The sequence below is a fragment of the Phragmites australis genome, chromosome 17 (assembly GCF_958298935.1).
Source record: "Phragmites australis chromosome 17, lpPhrAust1.1, whole genome shotgun sequence".
In the NCBI taxonomy this organism is placed as follows: Eukaryota; Viridiplantae; Streptophyta; class Magnoliopsida; order Poales; family Poaceae; genus Phragmites; species Phragmites australis.
Genome location: NC_084937.1, coordinates 29,567,255 through 29,593,215, shown reverse-complemented (window position 1 = coordinate 29,593,215; position 25,961 = coordinate 29,567,255). Strand labels below are relative to the sequence as shown.

Sequence of the window (25,961 nt, the reverse complement as noted above, 5' to 3'; positions counted from 1 at the left end):
TGACAGGGACCGCACCGCCCTTGTCGAAGAGAGGGGCCGGGTAGAAGAGGTCGGCAGGCTCATGGAGGCCCGGATCGCCTCGGCCGGTGCAACCCACGAGAGGTCAATGCGTGCGGTGGCTGAGGAGCGGGAGGCGTTGGAGGAGGTGCGCGATGAGGCTGTCACCGCGCAGGAGAAGGCCACTTGCATGGAGCTGCAGGCGGCCGAACGCGACCAGGCCTCGCGGAGGCGGGCCACGGAGCTGCTCGCTTGGGAGCGGCTGCTCCTTGCTCGGGAGGAGGCGGTCGTCAAACGTGAGAAGTCCGTGCAATCTGCCCAGGTAGACTTAGCCCGCCGAAACGACGAGTTCGAGCGAAGCCGCACCGAAGTCCTTTGTCAGGAGCAGGAGGTCGGGATCATGGCGACAGCTCAGGATGCCCGGGAGGAACAGATTGCACTATGCGAAGTGGAGGCCGCCTCAGCGTCGTCGGCCCTCACTGCCCGGGAGGAGCAGGCCGCCAAGTGGGAGGCCGAGCTGGCCGCCCGGGGGCAGGCCCTCACAGCCTTGGCCGAGCAGGTGAAGCGAGGGCAAGCCGAGGCCCTGGCCACCAGCAGCGTCCCGACCAGCACAGCTGTCGGAGGGTTAAGTCCTGTCGCAGGGATCCTGAGGGACCCCTTTTTAGAGATTCGACCAGGGGGATGATTCTGAGTATGTTTGCTGGAGAAATAAATAGATGTAAATGTGATGGCAGGTGGGGTGGAATGATCCAATGCAGAAAAGAGTAAATGCGCTGGGGGATTTTTAGACAGGTTCGGGCCGCACTGCGCGTAACACCCTACTCCTGTGTGGATGCTATAAATGCCCTGAGCATGTCTCTCAGGAATGTGCTGGTTACAAGAATGTTTGTCTATCCTAGAGCCTCGGGCTCCTTGTTCTTCGGCTTCTATGCTCTTACGAAGGTGTTCTTCGATCTCTAAGCAAGTGCCTTAGAGTTCGAGCATCCTCTGTTTGCTACAACTTGTCTGGGATTGCCTCTACTTTCGGTCTGTGTTCTATTGTCTTTGTCTGTGCCTGCCGGCTGCTTTACATACCCGTCGGCGGTAGCGTACCCTGAAAGGGAGGGCACGAGTTCCAAGGCGCCATAAATGGAAAGGGCGTCATCATGGCCTCTGCGCGAAGTGACGGGGATTGAAATTGCACCCCGCACCTGGTCTTTAGTCGTCATGATGGTGCTGGCAACGGACGCCGTGGAGAGGGCCCACCGGGCAGCCGCAGAGCGGCCCGGCGTGCCCGCCCGGTCTTGTTCGCCTGCCACAGCAGCGCGGCAGATGGAACGCCTCAGGCCTCATGATGCTATCCCGAGGCGCGCCGGATAGCGCGGGATGGGACCCGTGCATTAAATGTCCCCACGCCCTTCTGCTAGAGGATGGCAGAGACTGACACCGAGCGTGGCGGGAGCAGTTGGAGGTGACAGGCCACGCGCGCTGTTAAATGCAGCATCGGGCCTTTCACTGGCTGACACCTCGTTGTTGGACCTCTGTGGGGCCACTGATGAGAAACTCCTTGGGTCGTCGGGGAACCGAGTGCTCGGAGGTCACTGTTCACCTCCCCGAGCACTCTCTCCCGGGAACACCCTCTCTTGGTCCTCGGGGAACCGAGTGCTTGGGGGTCACTGTTCACCTCCCCGAGCACTCTCTCCCGGACTTGACTGTTCGGGTCCTCGGGGAACCGAGTGCCCGGGGGCCACTATTTACCTCCCCGAGCACTCTCTTCCCGGTACTCAGCTTTCCTGGTCGTCGGGGGACTCAGGTGCTCGGGGTTCACTGTTCACCTCCCCGAGCACCCACTTCCCGGTTACTTGGTCTTCGCAGATCATCGGGGAACCTGGGTACTCGGGGACCACTGTTTGTGGCCCCGAGCGCCCTCTCCCGGGACTTAGTCTTTTTTACCTCGCGGAGATGACCCCCGCGGGAGGGCGCCACGTGGCGGATTGCTGGCCTGGCCTCGGGATTCGGGGACCCCTGGTTCCTGATTCACCGATAGCAGCCCCCGGGCCCGTTGGCAGGCGATGGCCCAGAGACTACGGATGGGGCCTTCGTCGTCATCGAGGCCGAACCCAGCACCGTCGCCACGCGGCGCGCTTTTAGGCGCTGGCCTCTTCAACCCAGGCTTCTGGTACGGCCCAACGGGGAGCCGAACGGACGCGCGTCGAGCCGACTCCCGAGGCCCGTGATAACGAGGCAGGCGGCGCGCGTAGCAACCGAGCTGATCGAGGATAGTGCGCCCGGCAACCGCTGACAACCGCGCGGCCTGAGGGAGATTCGCCTGGCGGTTGCACTGGACCAAGAGAATATCGGCCACCTCTCCCTCGGCTTCGAAGAGATCAACCGGCTTCTCAAGGCTCTCCCGAGGGCTATGCAGGAGTTGGCGTCCCGGGAGGGGTGCGCTCTGGCCCAGGCAGTGGCCGAGCACGTCCTTGCCTGCTACCGAACCGAGACCCTACCTTCTAGTTGGAACCGGTCCAATTGGGAGTGGTCGAGGCTGAGGAAGCGGCTGCCCGGGAAGCTGTCCACGACGCCGCCACTAAGGTGGCGGCGCGTGGGAGCCCGCCGCCGGAACCGAGCAGCGGTAGCAGCAGCGAAGCGTCCTCGCCTCCTTCAGAGCTTGCCGACTTAGATTATTTTTTGTGTTTTGACTGTTGTAAATATGGGAGTGATCCCCTCCAGAATGGTTCTTTTTTGAAATATATAATAGAAGCCTTTCTTCGGGATCGAAACTGCAGTGCTTGTCTTGATGCTTTTCGCTTTTCACTTGATGTCCCAAAAAGTACTTAACCAGACCGAGCCCGACCTTCCTTCCCCAAGAGTGAAGTCACCCCGACCACTCATCGCAGAGTAGTGGGACCAACTGAGCATTCAGCCCCCGAGTCCGCAGCTGCTAAGTCAAGAGACAAAGGCATGAACTTCTTTTGCTCGGGAGATAAGTCAATCCAGCGCGGAGCACGCCACGACCAGTGAACACTTTTCCACTCTGCAACCTCTCAGACAAGTAGGCCGGAGACTCGTGCGGGCGAAAATGCGACCAAGAGTCCCCACGGCTTGGTGGTGCCCGGGGTAGGACTGACCAAACCGAGCACCGACAGCCCGCCCCTGGGGTCTAGGCAGTCCCGACCAATCTATGCTCAAGTGGTAGGATTACCCGAGAACCCCAGAGACCGGTAGTGCCCGGGGTACCGCCAAGCCGGCTGAACACTACGGCCACCATAAAGGACTTCGGTTAGCCATCGCCATCCGTACGGTACACCTGACTACTGTCTGTTTCTGTCATTCCGGAAAAAGCGAGCACGTGGGCAGGGTTTTGTGTGCGAGGAGACCATCTCGCCGAACATATTAGAATGCAAGGGTCCCGAGGATAACTCGGGAACAATAGTTTATTGTGTAAGTAAGAATGGAAATTCATATGACTTTAGTCACTCACCGGACAGCTGTCTGCCTTTCGGCCGACCGATCCAAGAGGGGTACACACCCTGAGCTCGGGGTACCCGGGAGCTTGGTTCCCTCGCATGGAGTGCCCGAGCACTGGAAATATGGGTGAGAGAGCCAGGGGCTAGGCGGTCCCGACCACTCATGCTTGAGTGGTAGGATTACCCGAGGACCCCATAGGCTCGAGCAGCGCCCTGGGCACTGAGGCCCTTGCGGTCGAGCTGCTTTATTCTTGATTGTTGATCTGTAAGCTTTAAGAAAATAGAAAAAGACTTCTTTGTTTGGTGTGCTCTGTTAGTGCGGTACTCATTATAGACTGCTTTCATTTTTGGCTCGAGACCTCTCGAATATCCAGACCGGCGAAGTATACAGACAGAGGCATAACTCAGAGGTCCAATGGTTCGGTGGCACCCGGGATAGGACTGGCCAGACCGGGCATCGACAGCCCGCCCCTGGGGTCTAGGCGGTCCCGACCACTCTTTGCTCTAGCGGTAGGATTACCCGAGAACCCCAGAGGCTCGATGATGCTCGGGGCACTACCATGCAATCCGAACACCACAGCCTACCACAACAGACGATCAGCAGCAGCTGCCTGCGCGCATACCGACCGAGATTCGTTTTTATCAACGGGAAAAATGAGAGAGCGTGTTTTTCTCGCACAATCAAGCATCTCACCAAACAGATTAAACATATGGATTCCAGAGAAAGAACTTGAAAATAAGGGTGTATATTGACAATTTTGTACAGAAGTGGTAACTTACATGGTTAGTGGCAGCCCCCGGCCAACCTGGGTGGGGGAGACCCCCGGCCTGGTTGGCCCGAGCACAAACATGTCTGCCTAGGGATAGAACTTGCGTAGATGCTCGATGTTTCATGCGTTTGGGAGTGGCTACCCATCCTGGAGAGCTGTAGGCCAATAGAAACCATGCCAAAAGGCCTTCCCGACCAGCGTGCGGAACGATGCATGGCCACCGCACTCGCCCTCGTGGATCTCAGTGAGAAGCTCACCGCCTTCTGCCCGGGTGATGCATTTCAGGAGGACATCGTCCGTGCCACACCGGTAGAGACCCCCGTCTACTATGGCATAGCGTTTGGACTGCCGTGCAATCCTCTTGGCGGAGGCATCATCCCCGAGAAGGATATTTTCTTTCAAGTACCCTCGGATCTCGTCGATCCACGTGGCATCTTGAGAACCACCGGCAAGCGCAGCGCACTCACCGGGCGGTGGCACCCTGACAGGATTTCCCACTGAGGGCGCTGCCTGGGTTCCCTCAACTAGGCTTGAGGGTTCCCTTCGTCCAGGTCGGTAGGCATTACGGAAGGCCGTGTTAGCCTTTCTTTAAAGACTCTGGCAGGGACGAGCGCCCGGGAAGAAGCCAGGCGAGAGAGGTCATCGGCCAAAGCATTTTCGCGGCGAGATATGTACCGCAGTTCCAGGCCGTCGAAGTGCCTCTCCAGCCTCCTGACTTCCGCTACGCACGCCACCATCTGAGTATCCGCGCACTCGTATTCTTTGGACACTTGGTTGACCACCAGCTGGGAGTCTCCCTTGACCAGCAGGCGATGAATCCCAAGGCCCACCGTGACCCGGAGGCCAACGATGATGCCTTCATATTCCGCCATGTTGTTGGTTGCTCGAAAATGCAGCTACACGACGTACCGGAGTACTTCACTCATTGGGGACATGAGGACCACTCCAGCCCCGGTGCCTTTCAGTGTGAGGGAGCCGTCGAAGTGCATAACCCAGTACCCCGGTGCATCGTGCCCGGGATATGCGGAAATTTCTTCATGGTCGATCTCGGGGACGGGCGTCCACTCTGCCACAAAGTCAGACAAGGCCTGACTTTTGATTGCCTGGCAGCTGACGAAGTGCAGATCGAACTCTGCCAACTCCACTGCCCACTTGATGATGCGCCCAGTGCCTTCTCGGTTTTGGAGGATTGGCCCTAGTGGATACGTAGTAACCACCAAGACCTTTTGCGCCTGGAAGTAGTGGCGTAGATTCCGGGAAGCGACGAGCACCGCATAGAGCAGCTTCTGGACTTGGGGGTACCTTGTCTTGGCGTCTCGGAGGACTTCACTAACGAAGTACACCGGTCGCTATACACGGTGGGCCCGGACTGTGGCTTCACCCGAGGGCTTGTCACAGCCCCCGAGCTCAGCGCAGTGGTCGGGGCCGGCCGAGTGCTCGGGCTCGTCTCCCTGGTCGGGAGGAGCCAGGTGCTCGGGCTTGACTCCTTGGTCGGGAGGAGCCCGGAGAACTAGAGACTGCTCGGGGGTGGCCGGGAGCTGGGACCCAGCACCTTGCCCCGGGCACTCATCACGCTCCACCACCAGTACCATGCTCACGACCTGAGGTGTGGCTGAGACGTAGAGCAATAAAGGCTCACCCTCGGAGGGGGCCACCAGTACGGGTGGTGAGGTAAGGTACTTCTTTAAGTCATGGAAGGCTTGCTCGGCCTCCGGTGTCTAGTCAAAGTGACCGGTTTTCTTCGGGAGTTTGAAGAGGGGGAGCCCTCGCTCCCCGAGCTTGGAGATGAAGCGCCCCAGGGCCACCATGCAGCCAGCGAGACGCTGAACTTCCTTGAGTCGAGCCGGGGGTCGCATCTGCTCGATGGCCCGGATCTTCTCTGGGTTGGCCTCGATTCCTCGGCTAGAGACCAAGAGACCGAGGAGCTTGCCCGCGGGAACTCCGAAGACGCACTTCTCGGGGTTGAGCTTCAAGCGGGTAGTGCGGAGACTGTTGAAAGTCTCAGCTAAGTCCTCCAGCAGGGTGGCACGGTCTCAGGACTTGACCATGAGATCGTCAATGTACGCCTCGATGTTGCGGCCAACCTGAGAATCATGGGTAATGCACACGGCGCGCTGGAAAGATGACCCAGCGTTGCGCAAACCAAATGGCATTGACACATAACAATAAGTCCCCACCGGAGTGGTAAAAGAAGTTTTTTCCTTATCCTTTTTGGCCATGCAGATTTGGTGATAACCAGGATCTTTCGGACAAGCCTTGTTTAAGTCGGTGTAGTCGACACACATGCGGAGCTTGCCATTGGCCTTTAGGACAATGACTGGGTTTGCCAGCCACTCTGGGTGGAGGACCTCTCGGATAAAGCTGGCATCAAGGAGCTTACTGACTTGCTCCTGGATGAATTTCTGGCGCTCGGGCGCCTATCGCCGAACCTTCTGCCTCACTGGCTGTGCGTCAGGGTGCACAGCAAGGTGGTGCTCGATCACCTCCCTAGGGATCCCGGGCATATCGGATGGCTGCCATGCAAACATGTCGATGTTAGCCTGGAGGAAGGCGATGAGTGCGCTTTCCTATCTGTCGCCCAGGTCACCGCCGATTCGGACGACCTGGGAAGCATCTTCGCCCACCACGACCTCCTTCGTAGGAACGGAGGCGTCAGTGGCGAGTTGGGGTTTGGATGAAGAGGGTCCTGGGCCCCCTGGGTGTCCTTCGACCTCGGCCCGAGCAGGGACCAAGGCCGAGTAAAGCTGCTCGGCGCAGGAGACGGCGCTGCCGGTCTCGGCAGCCACGGAGATGTGGCCTACAGGGCCCGGCATCTTAACCGTGAGGTAGGCATAGTGCGTGACCACCATGAACCGAGCGAGCGCCGGGCGCCCGAGGATGGTGTTGTAGGGGAGAGGGACTTCCACGACATTGAAGATGACGTTCTCCGTCCGAAAATCCCGGCTCCCAAATGTTACGGGTAGCTCGACCTGCCCGAGGGGCAGGGTGTGCCCCGATGTCACCACGTAGAAGGGGAGCGACGGCTTTAGGTGCCTAGAAGGCACCTGCAGCTTCTTGAAGGCCTCCCAGGAGAGGAGGTTAGGCCTGCACCCCCGTCGATCAGCACTCTGCTGACGTTTACATTGCATATGGTGGGGGACACTAACAGGGGTAGTCGCCCCACGCCTGCAGTACTTGCGGGGTGGTCCGCCAGGCTGAACGTGATCAGGGTATCCGACCACTTCAGGGGCCTCGCGGCCTCAGTGCTCGGGGTCGCCGAGCACACCTCGCGCCGCATGGTCTTCACGCAGCGGCGGGAGGACGGCGTGTACGCGCCTCCGTCGATGAAGGCGACGGTGTGCTTAGGCACCTGGAACCCGTGCTCTTGGTTCTCGGGGGCGGCTCTGTCGTCGCCGCCCCTGCGGAGATCCTCGCGCTCCTTCTGGCGCCGCTCGACCAGGCCTTTGACCGTTCGGCACTTTGTGAGGTCGTGCCACTCAGTCTGGTGGATCTCGCACCACTTTTCTGGTTCAGGCCTTGCGGGAGCAGGTGCCCTCGCGGGAGCGGGAGCTGGAGCCCTCGCGGGCGCGGGCCTTCTGTCGGCAGCCGCTCGGCGCGCCGACCTGCGGTCAGGACCTTCTGCCAGCCTACGGGCAGGGGCCTCAGCCGGCACGACTGGGGCAGCATTGCGCCTTCTTCTCTTTTTCTTTTCCCACCTGTCAAAGCGGGAAGAACCTGGTTGGTCGGCAGCGGGTTGCTCAGGGCGCGGGACGTGCCATGCCCCAGCCTCCGCCGCCTTAGCGCACTTGTCGGCCAAGGCGAAGAGTTCCGTGGTGGTCTCGACCTCGTGCGTCCCTAGCTTCACGAGCATCCGCTCATCGCGGACGCCTTGCCGGAATGCGACGATAATGGCGTGGGGGGTATCTGCAGGATGGTGTTGCGGACCTAGCTGAAGCATTGTATGAAGCGCGGTAGCACCTCCCCCTCCTGCTGCTTTACGGCGTGGAGGTCGCACTCCAGGCCAGGGCGCGTGAATGTGCCTTGAAAGTTAGCCGTGAACTGGTGGCAAAGATCATCCCATGAACTAATAGATCCCGGGGGCAAGTTCATAAGCCAAGAACAGGCAAAGCACCTCAAGGCTATATGGAAATAATTGGCCATCACCTTTTCACTACCGCCCACCGCTTGGACGGCGGTGGTGTAGATCTGGAGGAACTCGACGGGGTCAATGGACCCGTCGTACTTCTCCGGCAGTTCTGGCCTAAACTTCGTGGAACAGTTGACCCGGCAGAGCTCGCTGGTGAAGGCACGGCAGCCTTTGCCATACCCCGAAGCATGGGCAGCGCCCTTGGGTGGTGAGCGCCGGCGAGCCGGGGAACTCCGGCGGTCATGGGCCGGCATATAGGAAGCCTGGTCCTCTGCCTCAGCCTCCTGCCGGGACATCCGATGGTGCGCGAGGGTGACGCGCGCATCTTCGGTGGCCCTCCGCTCGTTTAGGTGCAAGCAGAGGTCCTGAGCTCCGGTTGTGGCCAGGGGGGCGGCACTCCGCCTGGAGGCCCCCCGGCCAGTTCGGCCGCCATCTGAGGATGGCCCGGTATTGGTTGCGCCGCGGTGGGAGGTGGCACGGGAGCTTTTGGCCAGCAACTGCCGGTGAGCCGTGCCCACCAGAGCGGCCACCTCCTGGAGCCAGTGGCCTTCTGGGGTTTCCCCTGCCGCCTAGACAGGCGGGTGCCTGAGGAGCACTTGCGCCGCAAGTAGCGCGCTCCCAGGACTGGCGTTGCCAAAGGAGAGCCTGCGTCGTAATGGCGCCCGGCGCTGTCCGGATGCGGATCTTGTGGCAGGAGTTTCTGCCACTTGCTGAGGGTTAGGCGGCGCGCCTGCAACAGCTGCAGCGGACCTGCTGGGCCCAACGCCATTGTCCCCATGAGAGGAGAGCACCGTATGGGAGGACTGTGGCTGCTGCTGTTGAGGAGCAGCAGATACTGGGGCCTCCTGGGCAATGGGCTCCATTTCCTCACTAGAGCTAGAGCCGGTGCGTTGGAGGCGATGTCCACCTGCCATCTTTTCTGGCGAGAACAAAACGAATTCAGGGATGCAACCACACTACCTGGTGCGCCAGCTGTTGGAGGGTGAACTCCTCAAGCAGGGATCCGGAGGGACCCCCTTTGAGATTCGGCCTGGGGGATGATTCTGAATCCGCTTCGTAGGTGAAATAAATGGGAGTAAATGGGATGCAGGTGGAATGGAATGATCGGATGCAGGAAGTAGTAAATGCTCAGGGGATTTTTAGACAGGTTCGAGCCATACTGAGCGTAACACCCTACTCCTATGTGTATGCTATAAATGCTCTGAGAATGTCTCTCTGAGTATCTGCTGGGTTACAAGAATATTTGTCTAGTCTAGAGCTTCGTGCTCCTTGTTCTTTGGCTGATCTATGCTTCGGTGTTCGTCATCTGTTGTCTTCAGCTTGAACCTCGCCGAGTGTTCCGAACTTGTACTGAGCTGGACCTGTCTTTCTCCGGGGAGCCCGCCTAGCTTATATACCCGCCGGGGCCGTAGCGTGCCCAGAAAGGATGGCGCGAGTTCCAAGGCACCATAAATGGAAAGCAACCATCATGGGCTTCTACGCGAGGTGACGGGGAGGGTTCAAAACATGCCCCCCGTCCGGTCTTGTTCGTCATCATGCTGTTTTTCAACAGCCACCGCAGGGAGGGCCCACCGAGCAGCCACCGAGCAGCTCGGCGTGCCCGCCCGGTCAGAGCAGGTCTGACACAGCAGGGCGGTAGGTGGGGCTCCTCGAGCTCTGCGACGTTATCCCGAGGTGCGCCGGATGACACGCGATGGGACCCGTGCATTAAATGTCCCCAAGCCACCCTGCCAGGCCGTGGCAGGGACTGACAGCAAGCGTGGGGGAGCAGTTGGAAGTGACAGGCCATGCGCCCCCTTAAATGCAGCATCGGGCCTCTCACCAGTTGACACCTCACTGCTGGGCCTCTGTGGGGACCACCGGCGAAGGACTTCTCAGGCCCTCGGGGAACCGACTGCTCGGGGGCCACTGTTCTAGCCCCGAGCACTCTCTCTCGGATATGCCCTTTCTTGGTCCTTGGGGAACCGAGAGCTCGGGGGTCACTGTTCACGGCCCCGAGCACTCTCTCCCAGAACTGACTGTTCGGGTCCTCGGGGAACCGAGTGCTCGGGTGCCACTGTTCGTGGCCCCGAGTACTCTCTCCCGGAACTAGCCGATTGGGTTCTCAGGGAACCGAGTGCTCAGGGGCCACTGTTTATGGCCCCGAGCACTCTCTCCCGGAACTTGCCTTTTCTTATCATCGGGGAACTTGGGTGCTCGGGGGCCACTGTTCACAGCCCCGAGCACCCTCTTCCCGGTACTTGGTCTTCTTGGACCTCGGGGAGATAACCCCCGAGGGAGGGCACCACGTGGCACTCTACTGTTCTGGCCTCGGGACTCGAGGACCCCCAGTTCCTGTGGCACCAACACCTGGAATGTCGCACGGATATGAGCAATCACCATAAGGACACAATAATAATAATGGAACATGCTGGTATACCTTCGCAATTGCCACATCGGAAGCGTCAAGAAGTTCGTTGATGGGCTTCCGGCCGAGCGAAATTTCAAGCTCGGGGAGGACGAAGGTACTAAAAATCTTCTTCGTGTCATTGACCTCCCCAGCGCTTGGTTCGAAGGATGAAGCCTTGAACGCCTCGGGCGCTATGGACTTCGCGTCAAGTAGCCTGCCGTGGCCCATCAACCCTTTTCTGCCACGGTGTGGCGCGCTCGGGGTCGACGTCTTAGTCCCGAAAGAGGAACTCGAAGGTGACGACGGCGAAGAATAGGCTACCATTTCAATATTTTTGGCTCCTTCAATTTCGGTAGCCTCAAGGATGGTTCCTGTCTCTGTTAACTCCTCGTGTCGCTGAGAATCAACGTGGGGAGGTCCACGCGAGATCAAAACACTGACTTCGGAGGCCGGGGCTCCTGGGTGCCTTTTGGAGTTTCCCGCCTGGGCACGTCGCACGGCGCGGCCAAACCCTCCAGAGACATTTCCTCGTGGGAAACATCAGAGGCAACTTCATGTGGCCTCTTCTGAAGGGCAAGCGGCTTCTTTTTCCTACCACCTTGCGGTGATCGCTCGGACTATTTCCTTTTCTTCATTGGGCCAGTGGCAACCTCTTCGCCGACATCTTCCGCCAGAGAGCCATCTCCGGTACCCTGCAGCACTGCGCAAGCCTTTGACCTTTCCCTGTAAGAAAGGCCCCGGTATTCCAAGACTCGATTGAGTCTTCGAACGAGGCCTTGTTTGGCGCATAACTGTGTTTTGCCCGATGTAAATTTGCCAACAAGCATTATAGCTCTGGCCTCAACTTTGGACACCGACAAATCTGGAAAAGATCAATACGCATCAGAAAATGCAGCCAAAGTTAAAAATTATATATGGATGTTTTACAGATAATTGCATACCCGTGAAGCCGTGTACAGGAGGACAAGGTCGGCAAAAACCCTCGGGCCCTTTCTCCCCAAATTCCGGGATACTCCAATCCCGGCTAAGAGGCCAAACCCCAGCAGCTATAAATTCCTCTACCAGGTCGCAGGTGGATAGATACTTTGTGCACCTGGCGAAGGCTTCGAGAGCTGTTTGTTGGGATGCTTTCGCACGTCTGGCGCACGGTTTCCCCTAACCTCCTCACATTTCGACACAAGAAACTCTTCGGCATCCACCTTGTGGTAGAACCACCACTGAGTCCAGTTGCTCGGCCATTTGTTCTTGTATACGATGACGGGCATAGTTAATCCAGCGCGGTACGCGAAGTTCAAACAACCGTAATGAGCCTCGCTCTGGACTCCTCGGGCGAAGACCGGTTTTCGTTGGTGATGAAGACGATGAGCAGCAGCAAAGGCCCTCGCGGATGCCTTCGCTCCCTCTGACCGAGCGGCCCAAGCGAAAAGCCCCATCCTCACTATCGCATTGGGTGTCAGTTGGTGGAGATAAACTTCAAATAATTTCAGCACTTTAATAACCATATCATTGCAAGGCAGATGAAGACCTGCTCAAAAATAATGAACAAATACATCCGCTTCATCGTCAGCGGGCTCCAGTGTCTCCTGCTCGCCGGGGAGCCAAACTTTGGAAACATTGTTAATCAACCCCTCCTTCACGAGACTTGCTAACACTTTGTCATCCACCTTGGACTGCCCAATCCAGTACGTCTTTGGGCGAGAAGACCTGGCCTTCGGTGCCATTCGGATCAACGAGGATGCCTTGAACAGGAAAATACGCTAAGAGCTGAAAGGGGGCTTCGTCCGAGAAAGACCTAGAAGACCGTACGAGGCTTCGTACGAGAGCGAAAGCTTCAGCAAAGGCGCGGTAAAAACAAGTGACCGCGGGGCGATATTTATAGCAAGGGGGGCGACGGTTAAAACTGCGCGCATCAAAACTTGAACCGACGAGGAAAATTACGCTTCAGTATACATCGAGGACATTAAATGCATATCAACTATACAGTTACCAAGGGGCCGCATGGTCATGCTAAAAAAATTAAGCAATTTCAACGAAGTGCATCCGCCACATTAGACTTTGAGAGGCCGAAGGGGACGGCGTTGAGATACATCTTATAGACTACAGGTTCGGCCCATCGAAGATAAACCATACCAGTAGGGGGCTACGATTGGGGATGATCTCCCGCCCCCCTCTTCGGAGGATAGCTCGAAGTCTACTGGAAAGATCGCATGCTTGTCATTGCAATTCCGTTTTAGGGACCTCATCTGAAGGTGGCGAAGATTGCGAAGCTCCATCGGTCGAAGGGTGTAGGTGTGCCCGCAGTCTCGATTTCCCGTGCCGGTGAAGACGGAGGCGAGCCTTCGACCGAAGGCTGAAGTCCGTGCCAGCGGTCCTGATTGACCGCGGCGGGCGAAGGTTAAAGCCGACCTTCGCTTGGAAGCCGAAGGCCATTGAACGGACGATGGAATGGAGAAGACTTCGGCGGATCTTCGGAGACGAAGATCATGGCTGGACAGTAGGGCCCGTTTTGGTCGTTTGGGGCAGAGCTGTAATTATGTAAATATGCTCACTTGTACTATAATGCCCCTAGATATTCCGAGAATGTAGCAAGTAAAAGGGTAGGACCTGTAAACCACACCTGGAGTGATCGAGTACGGGCTATAAATAGGGCCATACTGTACCCGGAAGAAGGATCGATAAACTGTTCCACCCCAAACACGTGTCACCCCGAGGACCCTTCGACATCCCTGTAACTGAAGGTCCATATTGTCTGGGATTTTGGTCCCAACACTTTTCATCTCCGATCGTATGATGAACTCGAAGGAAGGACATCTTGGTAAAGGTAGCAACAACGACAACAACAAACATCCACTACCAGAACACCGCCCATCTCAATTCAACATGGAGCAACTCTTGGTTATACAGATCCCTCAAACCATGGCTTAGTCCATGAAAAGCCTGCAACAAGTTAACCAAGCTTCAGATGTGGAACACAAGCGTTATGGGATGGAAGATAACTAGAAGATGGAGATGCCCTTCCCATATCAGCAATCCGGAAGTAATTCTTGTCTTTAGACTATAACACCCCCAGCAGCGTCAAGTTCAACCCCAATCCATTAATGATCAAGGACGGAACCCCAAGGACCAATAAAACACCCGGGCACAAGGCAGTACTTAGGATCTCAACCTCAGTGATTGGGTAATTACCTACAATGAATTTCAACCGAAAAAGGCTAAACATTTCAAGAAGTGCAATGAAGAAGGCAATCCTATCAGTCAAGTTCCAAAGAAACTGTAGAAGAAGAAGATGTCATTCCAAGGATAGGGAACCAATGCACGTCCCTATGTGTCAACTCAAGCTCCTCAGCAAGGGCCTATACTCCATCCCAACAATCAGTATAGGCCTCAATCACCTGTTCAACACTCCGATTATCAGACACCCTGTTCTACTCCATTTGCCACTCCTCAAGCCAAGAAAAGCCTAGCTACTTCCACCTCTGGCAAAGGATGTTACCATTGCGGAGGAGAAGGACACTGTCGGAGGGTGAACTCCTCAAGCAGGGATCCGGAGGGACCCCCTTTGAGATTCGGCCGAGGGATGATTCTGAATCCGTTTTGCGGGTGAAATAAATGGGCGTAAATACGATGTAGGTGGAATGGAATGATCGGATGCAGGAAGCAGTAAATGCTCAGGGGATTTTTAGACAGGTTCGGGATGCACTGAGCGTAACGCCCTACTCCTGTGTGTATGCTATAAATGCTCTGAGAATGTCTCTCTGAGTGTTTGCTGGGTTACAAGAATATTTGTCTAGTCTAGAGCTTTGTGCTCCTTGTTCTTCGGTGCTCTACCTCAGCTCGTACTGAACTCGGCTCAGTTAGTGTTGAACTCTACTTCGTCTGTGCTTCACTTGGCTACTGTCCTCTTCTCTGGGGAGCCCGCCCGACTTAAATACCCACCGGGGCAGTAGCGTGCCCAGAAAGGGATGGCACGAGTTCCAAGGCACCATAAATGGAAAGCAACCATCATGGGCTGCTGCACGAGGTGACGGGGAGGGTTGAAAACGTGCCCCGTCCGGTCTTGTATGTCATCATGCCGTTCTTCAACGGGCGCCGCGGGAGGGCCCACCGGGCAGCCACCGAGCAGCCCGGTGTGCCCACCCGGTCAGAACAAGCCTGACACAGCAGGGCGGCAGGCGGGGCACCTTGGGCTTCACGATGTTATCCCGCGATGGGACCCATGCATTAAATGTCCCCACGCCTCCCTGCCAGGTCGTGGCAGGGACTGACAGCAAGCGTGGGGGAGCAGTTGGAGGTGATAGGCCATGCGCCTTCTTAAATGCAGCATCGAGCCTTTCACTAGTTGACACCTCACCGTTGGGCCTCTGTGGGGGCCACCGGCAAAGGACTTCTCAGGCTCTCGGGGAACCGAGTGCTCGAGGGCTACTGTTCACAACCCCAAGCACTCTCTCCCGAATATGCCCTTTCTTGGTCCTCGGGGAACCGAGTGCTCGGGGGCTACTGTTCACAACCCCGAGCACTCTCTCCCGGAACTGACTGTTCGGGTCCTCGGGGAACCGAGTGCTCGGGGGCCACTGTTCATGGCCCCGAGCACTCTCTCCCAAAACTGACTTCCCTTGGGTCCTCGGGGGACTCGGGTGCTCGGGGGCCACTGTTCACAGCCCCGAGCACCCTCTTCCTGGTACTTGGCTTTTCATGTCGTCGGGGACTTGAGTGCTCGGGGGCCACTGTTCGCAGCCCCGAGTACTCTCTTCCCGACACGTGGTCTTCTCGGGTCATCGGGGAATTCGGGTACTCGGGGACCACTGTTCATGGCCCCGAGCACCCTCTCCCGGGACTTGGTCTTCTCATACCTCGCGGAGATAATTCCCACGGGAGGGCGCCACGTGGCACTCTCCTGATCTGGCCTCGGGACTCGGGAACCCTTGGTTCCTGTGTCACCGACAGACACATTATGAGATATAGTCCTAAGATGTACCCCAATCAAACCCAGATCAACCATCAGCCTCGGATTGAGATCTCAGATCAGCAGTTAGAACGTCGTGACTTCCAAGCTGCAACTCAAGATAGTCAAGATCGATAGGGTCTTGTCAAGCCCAAAGAAGCTCTGGGTGCAGAAGACAAGCAGAGCAACAAGAAGAGGAAAAGAGCCTTGGAAGACCGACAGGCAAACCACAGTTCTTGGCTACGTTCCACGCCAGAACAAGCACTTGGTTTTGTTAATCACGAAGTCCCCCAGGTCGAGAGCAAATCCCTGAGTACCCCTACAAGGAAGGCGTGTTTCTGTTGTGGAGAAGAAAGACATTATGCTAACTGATGTCCCATGAGGATTCTTGTGCCTGACGCGAAGAAAGTGTGTTTACACTGTGGAGATGAAGGACACTTTGTCAATGAGTGCTCTAAAAGGTATCGTTCTCCTCCCAATGAGAAAGCATGTTTTCACTATAGAGGGCCCCCACATCGAATCTACAGGTGTCCAACAATGTATCCTACTTTGGATCAACCTGAACTCAATATTCGGAAGAAGTTCTCAACTAGCCACAAGAAGTTTCAAGCTCCTACTTAAAGAAAGATCAGCTCAACTAAACCATGATCAGTATCAGCTCGACAACATCAAGACCAAAGAAGCTTACTAGACATAAGAATATTCCTTGTGATGTATTTCTTGATCAACTCTGTAATAAAGATTCCAGAATGGATTATGTTTTCCTTCATAGAATCAAACTCTGTTGTAAGTTATACCTTATCAATGTCAATCCATTGTTTTGCAAGATTCTTCCTCTTTCTGTAGAACCGGAAAGGAATCTCAATTTGTACTAAGAAAAAATCTGGGTAAGTTCAACCTGTCAATTTACAATATTCTAAATTCATTTGATAGTTTTTGTTATGTTACAGAAATGCAATACAAAAAATGATGCATACTTTTCTAAGTTGCTAAAAAGGTTAATCCAAAACAATATTCATAAAATGTTTGGCTTGCCTGTTGATCGTTAGATAAGGTTCTCATGGGTTTGACCTGTTTAACTTCAGCAACAACTGCAAGTGTAAAACGAGCTACAATCATACAGAGATCAACTCATATGGGTATTTGGACTGAATTGTAAACTCTAAGTTGTTGGGTCAAGAAAATTCTCCCTGAATAGAGTTGCCTAGAGCTCCGAACCACTCATGCAAGGCTTCAATTATTGTGTAATATGGATTTGTTGCCTGCGCTAAATGATGCTTGATGCGTATGAGAGGATGAGGCGGATGCAGTTTCCTGATCCTTCATGTGATTTAGTCATTTGTGTTTTCTTCCTGTAGCATTGAAATCCAGTTCTGAACCCAACATTTTACCGGAGAGAAACATCAACAATGATAACATGCATCAGTTGACCGTTAACAAAAAAAAAGTGTGCATGCACCACTTTGTTTGATCAGTACAATGATTCAAACGAATTTTTGAAATTAGTATTTCTATTAATTCTTGCTGTGTTATCTGTTTTCTACAAAATAATTTTAGACAATATATATATGTTGTGCTGCTATTCAATTAGCTATACAAGTAACTTTTTCCTTCGCACCTCCATTTGCACTATAATAAGAATGGGCTATTAATTCTTACTGTGCTATCTGTTTTCTACAAAATAATCTATATAAGTAACTTTTTTCTTTGCACCTCCATTTGCACTATAATATGAACGGGCGTAGCGTAGCAAGCCAATCTGCCTAGTATTAAACTGGGAACAGCAGTACAGCCCCTTTTACAACTGGACCCCAAACAGCACAGAAATTGAAAAGGAGTACAATGAGGCCCTCAGCATCATCATCTTCGCAACCTACGCCTTCCGCCGTGCAACCCGTCGTCGTCCAGCCGCAAAGCGACGCGAAACAACGAAGGCAAAGATCACCCCTCCTGCTGAAGTGAACGAACCTTTAGAACCGCAATAGTCAGCACCGCCATTTTCCACTGTGAAAAGACCATGGACAGCTTCATCGCCAGAAACAGCAGAGGAAAACCAATTCCGGCACCACCATGCCCGACGTCGTCGAAGATGGAGGCCTAGAAGACTAAACTGCCGTCACCAGATCGAAATCCGGCCACCCAAGACGCATACTTCCCGCCCCCTTCCGCACATATGAACCTACACAAACCAGGCCGGTAGCACCAGCTGCGACACCGGTGCCCCAGCATCACACACATCACACAACCAAACACAAACCTCACCCAGCTAGGACCTCTACACAGAAGGTTGAGGACAACCCGGCTGGTGATGAACTTCATCGGCGAAAGCACCAGCAAAATCAACAGCAACCCGTCTAATCCATGGATTGCAGCAGCAAGAAGATCCATGGAGATGGAGCAACAGCAAAAGCAACAGAATTCTCACGAAAGCAAGAGCAAAGAACCTATGCCGGCGTTGGAGAAGAACAATTTGCCACCGCGAAAGCAACAACAAAGAAACGCCGAACCGAGCGAGAGAAAAACCAAACTAAACCTAAAGGAACATAGGTCTACCCTATTGCTAGACAAGAGGAGGGTCCCTCACCCTGCTCGACGCCGGCGGCGAGCCGGAGACGGAGGGGAGGGGCCAGATCCGGCTCACGACGAGAGGCTTCCCGAGATCGCTTTTTAGTGTAGCACGAGTCTATCAGCTCGGAGCTCCCCCCTAAGTCCGGCCAGGGTTCTTACTGATGAGGTCTTGGTTACTTGAGAGTAAGCATCTACTGACAGATCACGGTATCCATACGAAAATGAATCGCACTGATTCATCCAAATGTTGCGCGTGTTTTTTGGGAGGCTGGTGAGAAATGGGCTTAGGGTTAGGGTTATCGAAAATTCGTGGTTATTGTGAAAATTGCTTAAAATTTAGTGAGAGTTTGTTCAAAATTTACTCGATTAAATTTGTAATTCGGAGAAAAAAATCGACCGCATCGGTATTCGGTAACCGCTGGAATTGGATCGGTTACCAAGCGAATTTACCGATTTATCGATAGGTTTTTCCGCATTGATCGCATTTCTCGGTAATCGTTCGGTTTTTCCAATTTATCAAGCGGTTTTCTCGAATTTGAGTGAAGTTCAATAAAAAAAATCAAAAAATGGCTATGTTGGGGGATGATCTCCCGTACCCTTTCGGATGGCGAGTCGACGTCCGCCGGTGGTTGAGCACTGATAAATATTGCAGTTGTGTTTCAGGAAGTGCAGGCGAAAGCTCTGGCGGGCCTTCGGTCGGAGGCCAAAAGTTGATCCACAACGCCAACTACCAGCATAGGTGAAGGCTCTAGCGGACCTTCGGTCGGAGCCCGAAGGTCGACCTGTGACGCTGAGGATCAGAATAGGCGAAGATCCTGGCGAACCTTTGGGTGGAGACCGAAGGGTGACCCGGGGTGCAGCGTCGAGATTGGCCGAAGGTGCTTGGTGGGCGTCGAAGCCCGCGTAGCTGCTCAGGGTATAGTTGTAAATGTGCAGATGTACTTGATGGTACCATAATACCCCCAAATATGCCAATAATGTGGCAGTTGGGGGGTTGAAACTGTAAATCCTAGCGTGAAGTGGTTGAGTACGGGCTATAAAATAGGCTAGCACTATAACTGAGGTGACAGAGGAATTAAGATTATCTCACCCTCTAAACATGTGTTACACTCTGAAGCCTTCGGCTTCCCCTCCAGTTGGAAGGTCTTCCTTGTCTGGGGACTTAGGTTCCAACAGTTGGCGCCGTCCGTGGGGATTGAACAGACTGAAGCCATGCCACCAAAAAAGAAGACGAAGCCACTCGGTACATTAGGGACATTGCCGGAGCGCCCGGCTCCAACCGGGGCTTCGGCTAAAACGCTCCCTTCGGTGGTACAGGGTCCAAGCAACGCTTTGACTGGTGGAGTCGGTGGCAGCCACCAAGAACACGATGGTGTCGATGTGGCGCCCCCGGGCGATAACGGAGATAGCCGTGAAGCATCCATCCAGGATGACGCAGCAAGAGTGCCCGCTTCGAGGCTTTGGCAGAAGAACGAAGAAAGGTGCATGTTGATGAAGAGTGGGATGACCTGGGTAACTTCGGAGAATATGAAGATGAAGATGAGACAGAAGAGGAAAGAACAGCCAGGCTAGAAGCCGAAGAATTGGAGAGGCAGATTGCGCAGAAAAAGTGCGTGCTGGATAGCTTGGCAGCAAGTCGGAAGCCGCGGAATATCACCGGCGAGCAGAAGAAGCCAGAAGAACACTAGAGAAAATGCAAGAAGAGATTGACATGCTGCATCGCACAAATGAAATGGCTCACCACATGACTCCGTCAGAAGTCATAACACGACTGGCGCAGGACCTTCGGCGACGGTCATGCGCGGGTGATCCAAAGTCACCGCTCTCCGTTGGCTTGCAGAACCAGCCGTGGCCTTCGGGCTTCAAGATGGCTAGAGTGGTAATGTTTGACGGAGAGTCAGATCTGAGAGAGTTTGTAATAAGTTTCCAGGCGGCTGTGAGGAGCCGACCAAATAGTATTCAAACTAATCATCAGGCGGATCATTAACATAATCACAACCACGACGATTAATCAAAATATCGCTCCGGTAGTCCCGACACGTGTTTTGTGCCCAAGGATCGGAACACATGCCTTCCAACATATTCATCACAATATAGTTTAATAAAGAGCAGGTAATTAAACATTTATATTACAAGGCTTTAAACATGCAGCTGTTTCCATAATTTACATCAAAAGGAAACAACAACTAAGCAGCGAAAGATAAACCTATATAACAAAAGCCGATGACGCCATATGCCCTTAGGCACCGTCCCAAATGTACCGAGTTCAGAGTAGAGTGTGCTACTCCTGCCCGCCACCCTGATCGGTAGGCACAAAGTAGCCGAACACCGCCTCTTCCTCGCCAACCTGTGAACCTACATCAACTTAAGGGTAGCACCCTGAGTACGAAGGTACTCGCAAGTCTTACATAGTATGGGTATATATTTTCGACTCCAAGGATCATGTGTTAAGCTGGTAGCAAGAATTAACATGCTTAAGTTAATTAAGCAGTAAGCATCTTAGACATAGGTGTGAGCAACTAACTTAACCAACTTATATGAAACTACCCTACCATAACCAACAACTGAGCATATGTAAATGTAACAACAAGTATATCAATGTGCACAAGTGCCAACTCGAACCACCAACCACCAACCACTATACCCAGACCATAATCACATGCCCAACCATCAACCTCATGCCATAATCAACAAACCACAACAGGAACTCTACGACCGGGTGCAGATAAGCGATAGACATGCTCATAACCGAGAGCGTGGCAGTTCAAACTGTTTATACACCTTGCAGGGGGATACTCCTGGACCCATACGACACGAGGACCATACAGCTTGTGCCACCCGCTAAAGTGCACACAAGGGGGTACCTGTGATAACCTTTCCCAACCAGCCCTAACCGTGTGGGGCATGCATCGCTCGGCGCGGCGATACTAGAACTACTCTCGGAGCAAACTAGTACCACTTACAAGCCCGCTCACTCACACCGTCGATGTTCACGCCCACAAAGCCACAGCTGCGAAGGTATTCGACTCGCCTTACCATTAGATCGGCATGTGGTGAGTAAGGTAAGTGCTAAAGTCGACTACCCCGACGATCGACGTTAAACGATGCAAGCGATCTATGGTGCTCGGGTTTCCTCTCCCGACCTACCCCCTGAACTTTCCACCGAGGCAGACGACACCCCTAACACCGCCCACATCTCGTATCATACTCACCACTCACCAACCATACCATCACCAACAACATGTAATTGTAAACGGTAATAGATCCTATCCTTGCGAACAACGAAGAATGCCGTCGTTTGACTTCTACCGAAATACCTAAGCATTGCTAAGCATAGCGAAGACCTTTAGACATCAACATCACCTCTAGGCTTCAAGGAACATACATGAAGTCGTGACCAAGGTAGAAGAATGCAACGGCATAGGTTCTACCCAAAGGTACCCGACACATGCATACATACATAAGCATAGATAACATTTTAGACTTTCAAGTTAACACGGTGCAATATGATAGATGCTTGTCTTGCTGCCCTGGATCAGAAAGATACGGCGCGACGGGATCACCTTCGGCCTCCGGAATCGACTGATCGGCGGTCACTATAAGACATACACGCGTGCAATGCCATGAGTATGAACAAAGTGCAACAATGCATGCCTCAATATGCACAAGATGAAATGCCATAAAAATATGCTTTACAATGCATGAAAACATTTTTCCTAGCTAGGTCGACCTCCTCACGCCCCCCCCCCCCCCCCCCCCGTATATACACAGTAGCCGTTGTAGTTTAGGCTTGGGTTTAGCTTAGATTATTCTGTTTAATACAGTTTCACCGTTTATCAGTTTGTTGAACTCCAAACTCGAGTGCTTCATTGGTAATTAGCAATATTCAGATTGCATCTTCTTGTTCTTGCTTGTGTTCTCGATTCGCTTGCAGGAAAAGCCTTCTTAGCAAGGTCAACCGCGTCTTGGCACGGTTGACAACCACAGAGTAGTGGTGTAGTGGTTGCGAGGGTTCTTGATCTATTTTGATTGGAGCCTTTGGATCATCAACGTCGAAACTCCACTAATCGACTTATTATATTACCTTTGGAAGATCGAGCAAACGCGCATCAACCACCCTGTGCCTTGCTCATCTTTGGTAAAACCCGGGTCTTTGCTGACTTTGATAAGCTGCTTGATTTCCAAGATCTTTTCATCCTCAAACTGACCCTTCCTTATTTCTTGTTCTAGCGTTGAGTCTATTTCCATTGCAACTATCTTGGAGAAACCTTCTACGAATTGATGCTAATAACCTGCTAGACCCAAGGAACTACAGATCTCCAAAATATTCTACAGTGGTTTCCCGTTCAGAACATCTCTCACTTTGGATGGGTACACAGATACACCTCCTGCTGATATACTAAGACCTAGGAAGGGAACTTCCTTCTACCAGAACTCACACTTGCTCAACTTAGCATACGGCTGGTCCTCCCTGAATTTTTGCAATACCATCCTTAGGTGTTCCTTATGCTCTTCCTCATTTTTGTAGAAAACCATAATGTTGTCGATAAATACCACAGCGAACTTGTCCAAAGACTACATGAAGACCTTATTCATTAGATACATGAAGTAGACAGGGGTGTTGGTCAATCCAAAAGACATGACTGTTTACTCATATACTCCATAACGGGTGATGAAAGTTGTCTTATGGATATCTGATGCTCGAATCTTCAAGTGACGATATACTAAGCGAAGATCGATATTGGAGAACACACACGCACCTCTACGCTGATCAAATAAGTCATCGATCTTGGGAAGAGGGTACTTATTCTTGATGGGCCATCCCTTTTCTTTGCGTCGTCTGGAACTTGGGACATCATACTCCATTGCATCTGCACAGCAATCTCCACGATAGCCATCGCTGCCGTGTAGCTCAGCAACCAGACCTTCGCGTTCCTCTCCACCGAAGTACCTGCGACAGCATCCACTACCACCGTGTATCTTGAGGTTGGTGCCGCAACCCTTGTTTCTTCCTGATTCTCCCCGAAGTCCGATTGCTGCAGATCCTCCGCCGTTTGCATATGAGGGCGATGCAGATCTGGTTGGGATTTGGGTGTGGGTGAGTTCCTCTCAGAGTAGGCTGCCATCGGGCTGCAAGAGGAAGAGAGAGGAGACGGAGGTGGAAGGGCCAGCGAGACAAGCATCCAGGCACTCCTGCCATTGTCCAAGTGGAAATGGGGGTAGAGAGAGGAAGAAGAGGATGGAATATGGGTCAAAAATTTTTGCAGCTGATAAACATCGTTTGTTTAGGGCCTAAGCAAATCTCGATATAGTACCTGCAGTGTCATTATCTCTTCATAAAAGAAAAGGAAAAGAAAGACATAAAAGACTTTGTTTGATTCAGCTTAGTTAGTCCGAATATTTGAATAATGTAGAGTACCTAGTCCGTATAATGCATATGGCTCATGACCTTTATGCATATCTGAAGTTTTACTTTATCTTCTTCCATAGTTTGGCCTTTTCCTGAATTATTTGTTTGGACTCTTTGTATCACTATTATGTTGTGATGGGAGTCTATGTTGTTTAGTGATTTATCTGAAACTAACCCATAATGCTTTGTTTGTTTCTTAAAAAAAAAATACAAGGCAACATAACCAGGAACACACAAGGAGTGAAGGGACCTAATATTGGTACAAAGGAAAAAGGAAAAAGAAGAAGGTACATTGCACAATCTGTTGCTACTCTTTAGATTAAAATTAAAATTAATAATATGTTGTTTGAACAAGGCTTATTAACCTATACAGTCAGGTGTGTGTGCTTTGTTTATTTTTTATTCATTTATATTAGAATTTTGATTGAACTAGACAATGTTTATGGTCGACACTTGTTCGTATAGTTACTGAGAATTGTGATTACAATGTGTGTAATAAAACATGCATCATTCACAACTGAAATCACTGAAGATAGTTCTTTGTTACATAACAATTGTCCCTTAATATATATTTTTTATTCACGCATTGATGAAGTTACTGATTTTTCAGTATTATGGCCGACACTTTCATGATAAGATGAGTGAATGCTTGATACTCAACCTTGATTAAATCGACATATCTGCTTCGATCAAAGCAAAGCTGATTTGGAATTTTTTGCTATATATTGAACTGCTTATTTTGGAATTTCTTTCACTGTCATAACTTCTAATAATTGTTTTGTATCTGCAGACCTCCCATAATTGTGAAGAAGAGCCGTCCTGGGCTCTTGGTCCTCTCCTTGGAAGGGGAAGTAAGAACCCGCAAGAAAACAACTTAGATCTAAGGTATGGTTGAGAAATTCCTCTAAATGTTTGTAATCTACATTTTTTATATTAAGTAGATAATCTTTTTATCTTCCAATTGTTCTATTTTGTAACTTATTATGATATGTTACTGACAGTATCTTTCTTACCATAGACAATGGTACGAACAAAGAATAGTAAGCGAAAGATATCAGCCATAGATAATGATAACAATACTGCCAAAGAAAATAGAGCTAAACGACGAAATGTAACCATACAAAAGAAATATGCTTATCTATCTATTCCCCATGGTATGAAATATTTCTCACCTGAACATATGCAATATCTTAAAGAATCATATATAGGACGATCATATTTTGGTGCTGCAAACCACACATGTAAATATTGCAGTGCATTGTTTTGGAGTCAAGAAAGTGTGAGACGTGAGGCAAGATATAAAGACAAAAATATCGTGTATAGATTATGTTGTAAAGAAGGAAAGATCCGTATTCCCCCCTTTAAAAATCCACCTGAATACTTAGAAAAGTTGTTAGATTACAATGGTGATAGCAGATCAAAACATTTCCTTAAAAAAATAAGATATTATAACAGCCTATTTGCTTTTACATCAATGGGTGCTAATATAGACAAATCAATAAACCGTGGAGAAGGACCTTATGTATTCCGTATCAATGGCCAAGTACATCACCGAATTGGAGGACTACTTCCAAAACCAAATTCCATACCGAAATTCGCCGAACTATATATCTTTGATACTGAACACGAGATTGCAAATAGAATGCGCGCTTTGCAACAAGAAGAAAATGATGATATAGATATCAATCCTAATATAGTTCATGGATTAAAAGAAATGCTAGACACATACAACCCTTTGGTTAAAAAATTCCGATTTGCACGAGACCTATTAGAACAATATAATGGAATAGATGTAAGCATACGTATTGTTGGAGCAAATAAAGGAGATCCAATACAATATGAAATGCATGAAATGCATAATACAGATGATTTAGCAATATTAATTGCAGGCGACCTATCATTGGAAAACTATAAATGGGATATCATTGTGTGCAGTAAAAACCAAGAGCTACGAGAGATTTCAATGTTCCATCCTGCTCTTATGGCATTGCAATATCCGTTACTATTTCCATATGGTGAGAGGGGGTATCAACTTGGCATTTATTATCATCAAACAGACCTATCTACAACCAAAAAACGAAATAAAGTCACGATGCATGAATTTTTTAGATATCATATTCACTATAAAGAGGGTCAGCCAAATCCATATCTATGTTACGGAAGGCTATCTAAACAAGCTATTGTTGATGTACGTGCATTAGAAGATGAAGATCGATTACGCTTTATAGCTAAAAATCAAGATAAATTAAGGGTTGAATATTTACAAGGTATAACAGATGCTATAGAAAAAGGAATGTCTGAAGGAGATCAGAT

General features: G+C 51.8%; 1 long non-coding RNA gene across 1 annotated transcript; it reads left to right on the top strand.

Moving 5' to 3' along the window:
• Positions 1-23,056: 23,056 nt before the first annotated feature.
• On the top strand, positions 23,057-25,445 carry LOC133897885 (uncharacterized). The gene is made up of 3 exons (XR_009905994.1): positions 23,057-23,224; positions 23,863-23,935; positions 24,439-25,445. It is a non-coding gene; the product is annotated as an uncharacterized LOC133897885 (long non-coding RNA).
• The last annotated feature ends 516 nt before the right edge of the window (positions 25,446-25,961 follow it).